The sequence below is a fragment of the Pelobates fuscus genome, chromosome 2 (assembly GCF_036172605.1).
Source record: "Pelobates fuscus isolate aPelFus1 chromosome 2, aPelFus1.pri, whole genome shotgun sequence".
Lineage (NCBI taxonomy): Eukaryota > Metazoa > Chordata > Amphibia > Anura > Pelobatidae > Pelobates > Pelobates fuscus.
Genome location: NC_086318.1, coordinates 85,347,445 through 85,360,138, shown reverse-complemented (window position 1 = coordinate 85,360,138; position 12,694 = coordinate 85,347,445).

Below are 12,694 nucleotides of genomic sequence, written 5' to 3'. Positions count from 1 at the left end.
GCACTTTTTATGAGCAGGAACACCGTTCCTGCAGGCACTCAGCGCCCCCAAATGCCCCCCTTTCACCCCCTGTCATGGGGAGGCAAGAGGGGATGGACCCCAAACCCCCCGCCCCGGTCGGGCGCCTGTCTTCATCTCAGCCGCGGCGAGGGAGCTGTGTGCTCTCTGCTCCCTCTCGCCGCGCGCCGTTTGCTGATGCCGGAGCCGGAATATGACGTCATATTCCAGCTCCCAGCTACAGCAGACAGCCCGCGCGGTGAGAGGGAGCAGAGAGCACACAGCTCCCTCGCCGCGGCTGAGATGAAGACAGGCGCCCGACCCACTGGACCCCAGGGACAAGTCCACGCCAGCACTCCAGGTAGGGAGGCTGGGTGGACCTTTTTTAATTAAAAAATAATAATTTGTGTGTCTGTGAATGTGTGTGTGTATATGTGTCTGAATGTGTGTGTATATGTGTGTCTGTGAATGTATGTGTGGGTGTCTGTGAATGTATGAGTGTGTGTCTGTGAATGTGTGTGTATATGAATGTGTGTGTATGTGTATCTGTGAATGTATGAGTGTGTGTCAGTGTATGTGAATGTGTGTGTGTATGTTTGTCTGTGAATGTATGAGTGTGTGTGTCTGAGTATGCGTGTCAGTGTGTGTGTGCATATATATATATATATATATATATATGCACACACACACACACACACACATTGGAGTGTATATTATTTTTTTTTGGGGGGGGGGGGAATCTTGGGAGAGTTCCCACACTTTATTCCCCAGGACTTTATTCTCCCCTGTCGGCTCACACAGAACCGGCGCTATCTGAGTGCCGGCTCTGCTCTAAGCCTCCATGGGCCGGCGGGGAGATCAAAGATCTACCTCACCGGCCCACAGCAGCATGGAGGGAGGCAAGAGAGGACCCGGGGAACTCCAGACAGCCGCTCCGTCAGGTTCCTCTCGCGATATCTTAGCGTTGCCGTGGCAACGCTCAGATCTCGCAAGAGTTAACTCTAGCCCCGCAGGCTAGAGTTAACTCTCCACTGGACCACCAGGGATGGCACATGGCAGCAAGGATCCCCCCTCCCTACATAAGGTACGAAGGGAGGGGGGATATTTACTAATCTGCCCCCACCTCCACAATTCCTCCAAACATACAGAACACACACACATACAGCACCCACACACAAACAGCACCTACAGAAATACAGCACCCTCACACAAACAGCACACACACAGCACCCACACACATACAGTACACATACAGCACCCACACACAGCACGCTCACACACACAGTACACTAACCACACTCTCACAAACACACAACACCCTCACACACAGCACACTAACAGCACCATCACACACACACATCACACAAACAGCACCCTCACACACACAGCACACTAACAGGACCCTAACAAACACACACACCCTCACACCCAAACAGCACCCTCACAAACACACACACACAAACACCCTCACCCACATAGCACACTACCAGCACCCTCACACATACACACACAGCAGCACCCTTACACACAGCACACTAACAGCACACACACACACAGCAGTGTGTGTGTATATATATATATATATATATATATATATATATATATATATATATACACACACACATACACATGCAGCGTTTGTTTGTGCTTTTGGGTGCACACCCTAATGCAATAGGCTGCGCACGCCTATGCAATCTAGCATATTATTCGTGGCACTAATCTCTAATTTACCTCACATTAAAGAAACACTATAGTCCCCAGAACCACTGCAGCTTAATGTAGTGGTTCTGGTGTCTAAAGCCTGTCCCTGCAGACCTTTTAATGTAAACACGGCAGCACTGCAACACTGGCGTTAGTTAACATGGCAGAATAATAGCAGCTCCTGGACAGCAACTCAAAACAACCTTGGCCAATATAATGTCTCAACTCTGTTCTTACACAGATAAAATAACTATTTTTGATTGTTTTTGTAATTTATATTTAATAGGGAACTGTCAGGATCTAGGATTTTCAACATGTAGTTATCCCCTGTGTGTTACATTACAAATATTGATACCGGAGAAACTGACGGAAGCCAAGCACAGAGAGATGGACACAGGTTTCTTCAGGAAGGAAGAGATTCTTTATTGGATCACCGATCGGGACTCAGAGGGACTAGCGTCACCAAAATACAGCAAAGTCTGAGTACTGAATACATAGAGTACATTCCTTATATAGCACTGTAGCTCCTCCCACAATTAACTACACCCACACATACCCTTAACCTATTTAATAAATAGAGTCTAAACTCATCCATCCGGTCTAACCACGTGGCTCATCTGATACAAAGGAGAGGGACGCGTAATTCCAGTTCTTACATTCCTGCACCTGGTCAGTACAGTGATAACAGTATCTTAGCTACGTGTAATTAACTAACTGATACTACAAACACATATACATACATATGCCTTGTGGCAATCTTAGCCTGCTAAACTTGTATTTTACTGGATTTTTATGCGATTTCATTAAAAGTTATATTTTAAACTGAAGAAATTCCGTGAGTGCAGCCATTCTATTTTGTATTTGGATATTTGGAGCCCTGGTAATGCACCCGGTTCATTGCAAGAACTGAAGGACAGCTTGAGTGCAAGGTATTATATATGTTTTTGTATTAGGAGTGTGGGCTTTTTCACTCCAACCTATGCACCAGCCAGCTAAAATTATATGCATTTGTGCAATAATTACAGCAATATACTTGCATTTAAAGCCATTAGAAGCAATTTGGCTAATTTTTTAGTAATATTTTTTCATTATGGATGTATTTTTGGAGCAAGCGGGAGCATATTGTACAGAAGCAGAGACTTTATATTTCTCACAAGAGGAGGCTGCTACTATTTTATGGCAACAGTCTGGCACTGACCTACCCCATAATGTGTCTATCAAGGATGTCTATTTTAAACTGTTACGTCTGTATAGAAAACAAGTGGATCTGGACTTGCATGGTACTTTTTTATCTGATTATTTCAAGTCTAAAAGGATTCCAAGAGGCTTCAGAATCCACAATATACCAACGATAGGAAGAGCAAAAGCAACTGTTTGCAGAGACTGGACTCATGTCCTTAATAAGGCGTCTCTGGACCTCATGCTTATCATCATCAAAGACGTTAAAACAGATTTAATAGACACCAACTTGAAGATTACTCAACTAGAAACCGAACATGCTGTACTACTGGCATCATCGGAGGGTATCAAATCGGTGCATAAACTCAAGGAGGAAATCCTAAAATACAAGACAGATTTAATACGATTCAAGAAGCAGAAGTTTGAAAGAGTAACTCAGGACTACTTGGATCACAGAGTTTATGGGTGGCTGACCGGTAGGATGAATACTCAGAGACCCAGGAGGCAGCGTAGGAGGATACAGCGTCCTCCAATTCATACTATTGATATAACTTCGGGTGAGTCAGCCTCAGATACAGATACTCAACAACAGAGCCATACAGCACCTTTTTTAGACACCACGGGGAGTGGTGCAGTAACAAGGAGCCAGGACAGAGGAAGCGGAGATCTAGAACAAGGAGGGGGCATAAAGGGAAGAAGGGGAGCACTGGGGAAACCACCGCTCAGGAGATAATCCCCATATTTAATTTGTCCCACAGGCCTTTGGATGCAGCTGAAATAGACCTCCTAAGTAGGGGTCTATCGTTTGTGCCAACATCAAGGCCGGACCAGTTCAAGTGGAAGATTGAACTGCACAAATTTGGGAGAACAATGAGATTAAAAGATTTTTTTTCAGCCCCACGTACAATTACAGAAAACAATACAGATGGCACTGGAGGGACATTCCAGAAGAAATCCAACTTCGACCCAGTATCAAATAAAGCCTCCATTAAAACCTTCTTGTCGGTTGTGAATCAGGATGCAATTGGATATATGCAGCAGGATACTAAAAGGAAACAGAACGTAACAAAACAACAGAGAATGATCATCAAAAAATTGGCTGAAGACCCCTCAATAATAATACGTTCAGCAGATAAAGGAGGAGGTATTGTGGTGTTGGATTATATCTATTACGCCACAGAATTAAAATCCCAATTAGCTGACCGGAATACATACAAGCTATTGGAAGGGGATCCGACTAGGAGTATTCAAAATAAGATTGATGATATTCTGAATATGGGCCTAATGGCAGGCCATATTGATTTAAAATTGCGACAGTACCTGGCTAGGCAACATCCACGCACGCCCATCATATATACGATCCCTAAAATTCACAAAAACGCAAACCAACCACCAGGCCGCCCTATAGTTTCGGCAATAGGGGGCGCTTTAGAGCCTATTGCCAAGTGGCTAGACCACCTCTTTCAGGACCCAGTAAGACAACTGCATACCTGCATCAAAGATACTCCATCTCTCATCTCGAACATCAAAGAGATTCATTTTGAGGAGCACAAACCCATACTTATCACTATGGATGTACAAAGCCTATATACTATTATACCGCATGAAGAAGGCGTAGAAGCCATGCGACAAGTATTGGTACGATCTACAGTATATAGAGGCCCGCCCATAGAGTTTGTGCTGGAACTCCTTACCTTTGTACTTCAGAATAATTACTTCAGATTTGAAGACAAGTGGTACCTCCAAATAGCAGGAACTTCAATGGGGTCACCCATGGCACCCATGTACGCTAACGCGTACATGTTCATCTATGAAGAAACACATATTTTGGAACGATATGGTAGCAGTATTACATCATACCATAGATTTATAGATGACCTGCTCATTATATGGAATAAATCAAGAGAGGATGCAGAAGAGATGTTTGAGAACCTTAACCAACTACCATCACCAGTTAGGTTTACGGCAGAGATAAGCAGTGATAAAATACATTACCTGGATCTCCAGATTGAGGTGGGAGAAACAAGTTTGCAGTATTCACTTTACACGAAACCAACAGATAGAAACACTACCTTGCATTACCAGAGTGCACATCCAAAAGCCCTCAAGGACTCGCTACCAAAGGCACAGTTTTTGAGAGTGATTAGAAACAACTCGGATACTCAAATCATGGGAAATCAACTTTTAGAAATGAAGACCAGATTCTTACAAAGAGGCTACAGTAGCCGTATTCTCGACAGAGCGCTTCAAGAAGCACAGAGTGCACGCGCCGACGAGAGGAAGGAACAGGAGTGTACACAACTAGTTTTTCCCATGATGTATCAACCCGTGTCACCACAAGTAGCAGCGTCGGTCAAGAAAAACTGGAGAATCCTGACAAGTGATACAACATTGCCAAAGGAATTTAAAAAAGCACCATTAATCTGTTTTAAAAGAAATCAAAATTTAAAGGACTTGCTAGTGCGCACGGATCCCGTAGCGAGTTACCATGGTACATCTAAAGAACAGATAAGGGGATCAGTTAGATGCCTTGGATGCGTCACATGCAGTCATATGATTCCGGCCAAACAATTCAATAACCCACATAGCAACAATATCTATACCATCAGGTTTACAATAACGTGCAAAACAACGCACGTGATATATAAGTTGAATTGCCCATGTGGCCTGTGTTATATTGGCAAAACTGAAACTGCCATTTGTGAACGCATCAGGGGGCATCGCTCCAGTATCCGACTGGCCTACAGGGATGGTCGAACAGACAAACCAGTGGCAAAACACTTCTTAGAGTTTGGACACCCCTTGACCACATTAAAATTTGTGGCAATTGACCATATCCCATTGTCGAGAAGAGGGGGTGATCGGGGAAAGATACTTCTCAATAAAGAGGCTTTCTGGATTCATGAATTAGATACTGTTTCACCTAAAGGGTTAAATGAATCATTACCATTATACTCATTTCTGTGAATAACAATAATGATATTCTATTGCTCTAGGTTACTTGCTCCAATATTTTTATGTTTAAACTTCATGCATTGATGTTTTTTTATTTTAAGTGCCGACATGCGAATGGTGGCAGAAGTCAGGGACTTATGGTACAGTAAGTACATGATAATGCTGTTCAATAGCAATAACCTTTTTTTGATAAAAAGATATATACATGTTAACTGAGTACTCATTTACGTATGAGTTTAGTTAAATCCATATATAATCCCCTGGTACCATGAGTGCCTAGTACCATCCATTCGTATTGTCTAGCTATCTAATATATTTTAATATAAATTGATGTGCTGATATGTATACTAGATAGGATCATTATGTGTTTTCACGTTGACACTTTGATATTCACTTTTGTTTGGTTGTTTTATATTTTTTTGCACTTGTCACTTTAAATACATACAGTATTCATATGCACAGACCTCTATAATGGAGGCTTAATGACACGTTGTTTCTATGCAGGAGTGCTGGGAAGCACTATAGTAGCAATTTATAATTGCCCTTAATATTATGCACTAGATGGTTTATATGTAAGTAGGATAATTTTCTCACTTAGCACTTTCACATCATGCAGTTTAGTTTTTATATATTTCATCCATTTTTCATTGATCACTCTACGTGTAGTTGTAAACAGTGGTAGTTTACATCACTATGGTGATGGAAGTTAGAGACACCGCGTTGCCATAACAACGCCGATAAACGCGGCGTGATGACGTCACGTTGGAGGCGGGCATAATGACGTGTGTGCGCACATGACCGGATCACGAGCCGGCAACATAATATTGACACTTGGGGTGATGCACATGTGTAAGTGATAGCTCACATGATTATGGAGGTGGGTTTTGTTTAAGCCGCGGTCCCATGACTACGCCGGCAGCGTAGCGCGATTACGTCACGAAGGGGGCGTGTACACTGGTGCACATGCGCACTTGGATGGGGAGGACGCTGGCACATCACCTGGGGTGAGTTACACATGTTTGTTTAATTAGTGTATTACTATGATTATATGCCTATATATACAGCAATGTTTTTAATGATGACATATCCTGATGAAAGTCCACAGGCTGGACTGAAACGTCGATTTTTATGCGATTTCATTAAAAGTTATATTTTAAACTGAAGAAATTCCGTGAGTGCAGCCATTCTATTTTGTATTTGGATATTTGGAGCCCTGGTAATGCACCCGGTTCATTGCAAGAACTGAAGGACAGCTTGAGTGCAAGGTATTATATATGTTTTTGTATTAGGAGTGTGGGCTTTTTCACTCCAACCTATGCACCAGCCAGCTAAAATTATATGCATTTGTGCAATAATTACAGCAATATACTTGCATTTAAAGCCATTAGAAGCAATTTGGCTAATTTTTTAGTAATATTTTTTCATTATGGATGTATTTTTGGAGCAAGCGGGAGCATATTGTACAGAAGCAGAGACTTTATATTTCTCACAAGAGGAGGCTGCTACTATTTTATGGCAACAGTCTGGCACTGACCTACCCCATAATGTGTCTATCAAGGATGTCTATTTTAAACTGTTACGTCTGTATAGAAAACAAGTGGATCTGGACTTGCATGGTACTTTTTTATCTGATTATTTCAAGTCTAAAAGGATTCCAAGAGGCTTCAGAATCCACAATATACCAACGATAGGAAGAGCAAAAGCAACTGTTTGCAGAGACTGGACTCATGTCCTTAATAAGGCGTCTCTGGACCTCATGCTTATCATCATCAAAGACGTTAAAACAGATTTAATAGACACCAACTTGAAGATTACTCAACTAGAAACCGAACATGCTGTACTACTGGCATCATCGGAGGGTATCAAATCGGTGCATAAACTCAAGGAGGAAATCCTAAAATACAAGACAGATTTAATACGATTCAAGAAGCAGAAGTTTGAAAGAGTAACTCAGGACTACTTGGATCACAGAGTTTATGGGTGGCTGACCGGTAGGATGAATACTCAGAGACCCAGGAGGCAGCGTAGGAGGATACAGCGTCCTCCAATTCATACTATTGATATAACTTCGGGTGAGTCAGCCTCAGATACAGATACTCAACAACAGAGCCATACAGCACCTTTTTTAGACACCACGGGGAGTGGTGCAGTAACAAGGAGCCAGGACAGAGGAAGCGGAGATCTAGAACAAGGAGGGGGCATAAAGGGAAGAAGGGGAGCACTGGGGAAACCACCGCTCAGGAGATAATCCCCATATTTAATTTGTCCCACAGGCCTTTGGATGCAGCTGAAATAGACCTCCTAAGTAGGGGTCTATCGTTTGTGCCAACATCAAGGCCGGACCAGTTCAAGTGGAAGATTGAACTGCACAAATTTGGGAGAACAATGAGATTAAAAGATTTTTTTTCAGCCCCACGTACAATTACAGAAAACAATACAGATGGCACTGGAGGGACATTCCAGAAGAAATCCAACTTCGACCCAGTATCAAATAAAGCCTCCATTAAAACCTTCTTGTCGGTTGTGAATCAGGATGCAATTGGATATATGCAGCAGGATACTAAAAGGAAACAGAACGTAACAAAACAACAGAGAATGATCATCAAAAAATTGGCTGAAGACCCCTCAATAATAATACGTTCAGCAGATAAAGGAGGAGGTATTGTGGTGTTGGATTATATCTATTACGCCACAGAATTAAAATCCCAATTAGCTGACCGGAATACATACAAGCTATTGGAAGGGGATCCGACTAGGAGTATTCAAAATAAGATTGATGATATTCTGAATATGGGCCTAATGGCAGGCCATATTGATTTAAAATTGCGACAGTACCTGGCTAGGCAACATCCACGCACGCCCATCATATATACGATCCCTAAAATTCACAAAAACGCAAACCAACCACCAGGCCGCCCTATAGTTTCGGCAATAGGGGGCGCTTTAGAGCCTATTGCCAAGTGGCTAGACCACCTCTTTCAGGACCCAGTAAGACAACTGCATACCTGCATCAAAGATACTCCATCTCTCATCTCGAACATCAAAGAGATTCATTTTGAGGAGCACAAACCCATACTTATCACTATGGATGTACAAAGCCTATATACTATTATACCGCATGAAGAAGGCGTAGAAGCCATGCGACAAGTATTGGTACGATCTACAGTATATAGAGGCCCGCCCATAGAGTTTGTGCTGGAACTCCTTACCTTTGTACTTCAGAATAATTACTTCAGATTTGAAGACAAGTGGTACCTCCAAATAGCAGGAACTTCAATGGGGTCACCCATGGCACCCATGTACGCTAACGCGTACATGTTCATCTATGAAGAAACACATATTTTGGAACGATATGGTAGCAGTATTACATCATACCATAGATTTATAGATGACCTGCTCATTATATGGAATAAATCAAGAGAGGATGCAGAAGAGATGTTTGAGAACCTTAACCAACTACCATCACCAGTTAGGTTTACGGCAGAGATAAGCAGTGATAAAATACATTACCTGGATCTCCAGATTGAGGTGGGAGAAACAAGTTTGCAGTATTCACTTTACACGAAACCAACAGATAGAAACACTACCTTGCATTACCAGAGTGCACATCCAAAAGCCCTCAAGGACTCGCTACCAAAGGCACAGTTTTTGAGAGTGATTAGAAACAACTCGGATACTCAAATCATGGGAAATCAACTTTTAGAAATGAAGACCAGATTCTTACAAAGAGGCTACAGTAGCCGTATTCTCGACAGAGCGCTTCAAGAAGCACAGAGTGCACGCGCCGACGAGAGGAAGGAACAGGAGTCTACACAACTAGTTTTTCCCATGATGTATCAACCCGTGTCACCACAAGTAGCAGCGTCGGTCAAGAAAAACTGGAGAATCCTGACAAGTGATACAACATTGCCAAAGGAATTTAAAAAAGCACCATTAATCTGTTTTAAAAGAAATCAAAATTTAAAGGACTTGCTAGTGCGCACGGATCCCGTAGCGAGTTACCATGGTACATCTAAAGAACAGATAAGGGGATCAGTTGGATGCCTTGGATGCGTCACATGCAGTCATATGATTCCGGCCAAACAATTCAATAACCCACATAGCAACAAAATCTATACCATCAGGTTTACAATAACGTGCAAAACAACGCACGTGATATATAAGTTGAATTGCCCATGTGGCCTGTGTTATATTGGCAAAACTGAAACTGCCATTTGTGAACGCATCAGGGGGCATCGCTCCAGTATCCGACTGGCCTACAGGGATGGTCGAACAGACAAACCAGTGGCAAAACACTTCTTAGAGTTTGGACACCCCTTGACCACATTAAAATTTGTGGCAATTGACCATATCCCATTGTCGAGAAGAGGGGGTGATCGGGGAAAGATACTTCTCAATAAAGAGGCTTTCTGGATTCATGAATTAGATACTGTTTCACCTAAAGGGTTAAATGAATCATTACCATTATACTCATTTCTGTGAATAACAATAATGATATTCTATTGCTCTAGGTTACTTGCTCCAATATTTTTATGTTTAAACTTCATGCATTGATGTTTTTTTATTTTAAGTGCCGACATGCGAATGGTGGCAGAAGTCAGGGACTTATGGTACAGTAAGTACATGATAATGCTGTTCAATAGCAATAACCTTTTTTTGATAAAAAGATATATACATGTTAACTGAGTACTCATTTACGTATGAGTTTAGTTAAATCCATATATAATCCCCTGGTACCATGAGTGCCTAGTACCATCCATTCGTATTGTCTAGCTATCTAATATATTTTAATATAAATTGATGTGCTGATATGTATACTAGATAGGATCATTATGTGTTTTCACGTTGTCACTTTGATATTCACTTTTGTTTGGTTGTTTTATATTTTTTTGCACTTGTCACTTTAAATACATACAGTATTCATATGCACAGACCTCTATAATGGAGGCTTAATGACACGTTGTTTCTATGCAGGAGTGCTGGGAAGCACTATAGTAGCAATTTATAATTGCCCTTAATATTATGCACTAGATGGTTTATATGTAAGTAGGATAATTTTCTCACTTAGCACTTTCACATCATGCAGTTTAGTTTTTATATATTTCATCCATTTTTCATTGATCACTCTACGTGTAGTTGTAAACAGTGGTAGTTTACATCACTATGGTGATGGAAGTTAGAGACACCGCGTTGCCATAACAACGCCGATAAACGCGGCGTGATGACGTCACGTTGGAGGCGGGCATAATGACGTGTGTGCGCACATGACCGGATCACGAGCCGGCAACATAATATTGACACTTGGGGTGATGCACATGTGTAAGTGATAGCTCACATGATTATGGAGGTGGGTTTTGTTTAAGCCGCGGTCCCATGACTACGCCGGCAGCGTAGCGCGATTACGTCACGAAGGGGGCGTGTACACTGGTGCACATGCGCACTTGGATGGGGAGGACGCTGGCACATCACCTGGGGTGAGTTACACATGTTTGTTTAATTAGTGTATTACTATGATTATATGCCTATATATACAGCAATGTTTTTAATGATGACATATCCTGATGAAAGTCCACAGGCTGGACTGAAACGTCGATTTTTATGCGATTTCATTAAAAGTTATATTTTAAACTGAAGAAATTCCGTGAGTGCAGCCATTCTATTTTGTATTTATATATATATATATATACACACACACATACACATGCGGCGTTTGTTTGTGCTTTTGGGTGCACACCCTAATGCAATAGGCTGCGCACGCCTATGCAATCTAGCATATTATTCGTGGCACTAATCTCTAATTTACCTCACATTAAAGAAACACTATAGTCCCCAGAACCACTGCAGCTTAATGTAGTGGTTCTGGTGTCTAAAGCCTGTCCCTGCAGACCTTTTAATGTAAACACGGCAGCACTGCAACACTGGCGTTAGTTAACATGGCAGAATAATAGCAGCTCCTGGACAGCAACTCAAAACAACCTTGGCCAATATAATGTCTCAACTCTGTTCTTACACAGATAAAATAACTATTTTTGATTGTTTTTGTAATTTATATTTAATAGGGAACTGTCAGGATCTAGGATTTTCAACATGTAGTTATCCCCTGTGTGTTACATTACAAATATTGATACCGGAGAAACTGACGGAAGCCAAGCACAGAGAGATGGACACAGGTTTCTTCAGGAAGGAAGAGATTCTTTATTGGATCACCGATCGGGACTCAGAGGGACTAGCGTCACCAAAATACAGCAAAGTCTGAGTACTGAATACATAGAGTACATTCCTTATATAGCACTGTAGCTCCTCCCACAATTAACTACACCCACACATACCCTTAACCTATTTAATAAATAGAGTCTAAACTCATCCATCCGGTCTAACCACGTGGCTCATCTGATACAAAGGAGAGGGACGCGTAATTCCAGTTCTTACATTCCTGCACCTGGTCAGTACAGTGATAACAGTATCTTAGCTACGTGTAATTAACTAACTGATACTACAAACACATATACATACATATGCCTTGTGGCAATCTTAGCCTGCTAAACTTGTATTTTACTGGAATTACATCACATTCCCCCCTTTGATGCCTCTGATATTTCACAATTACTTGAGGCATCACTTAACCTTGGTTTGCATATACCTCAGGTTACCATGAACCAGACCAGACTTATCTTATGATGTGAATCTTTTAACACTCATCTTCCTGCATTGGTTCTCCTTGATCTAGAGCCTTATACTTATATATCGCCATTATCTGTGCAGCAGCCTTCCTCTCTGCTATACTTCCTATCAGGCTTTGCACAGACCTAACTACTAAGGGTATAAGACACGGTAGGAGTAGACACAACAGTAAAATCAGTAG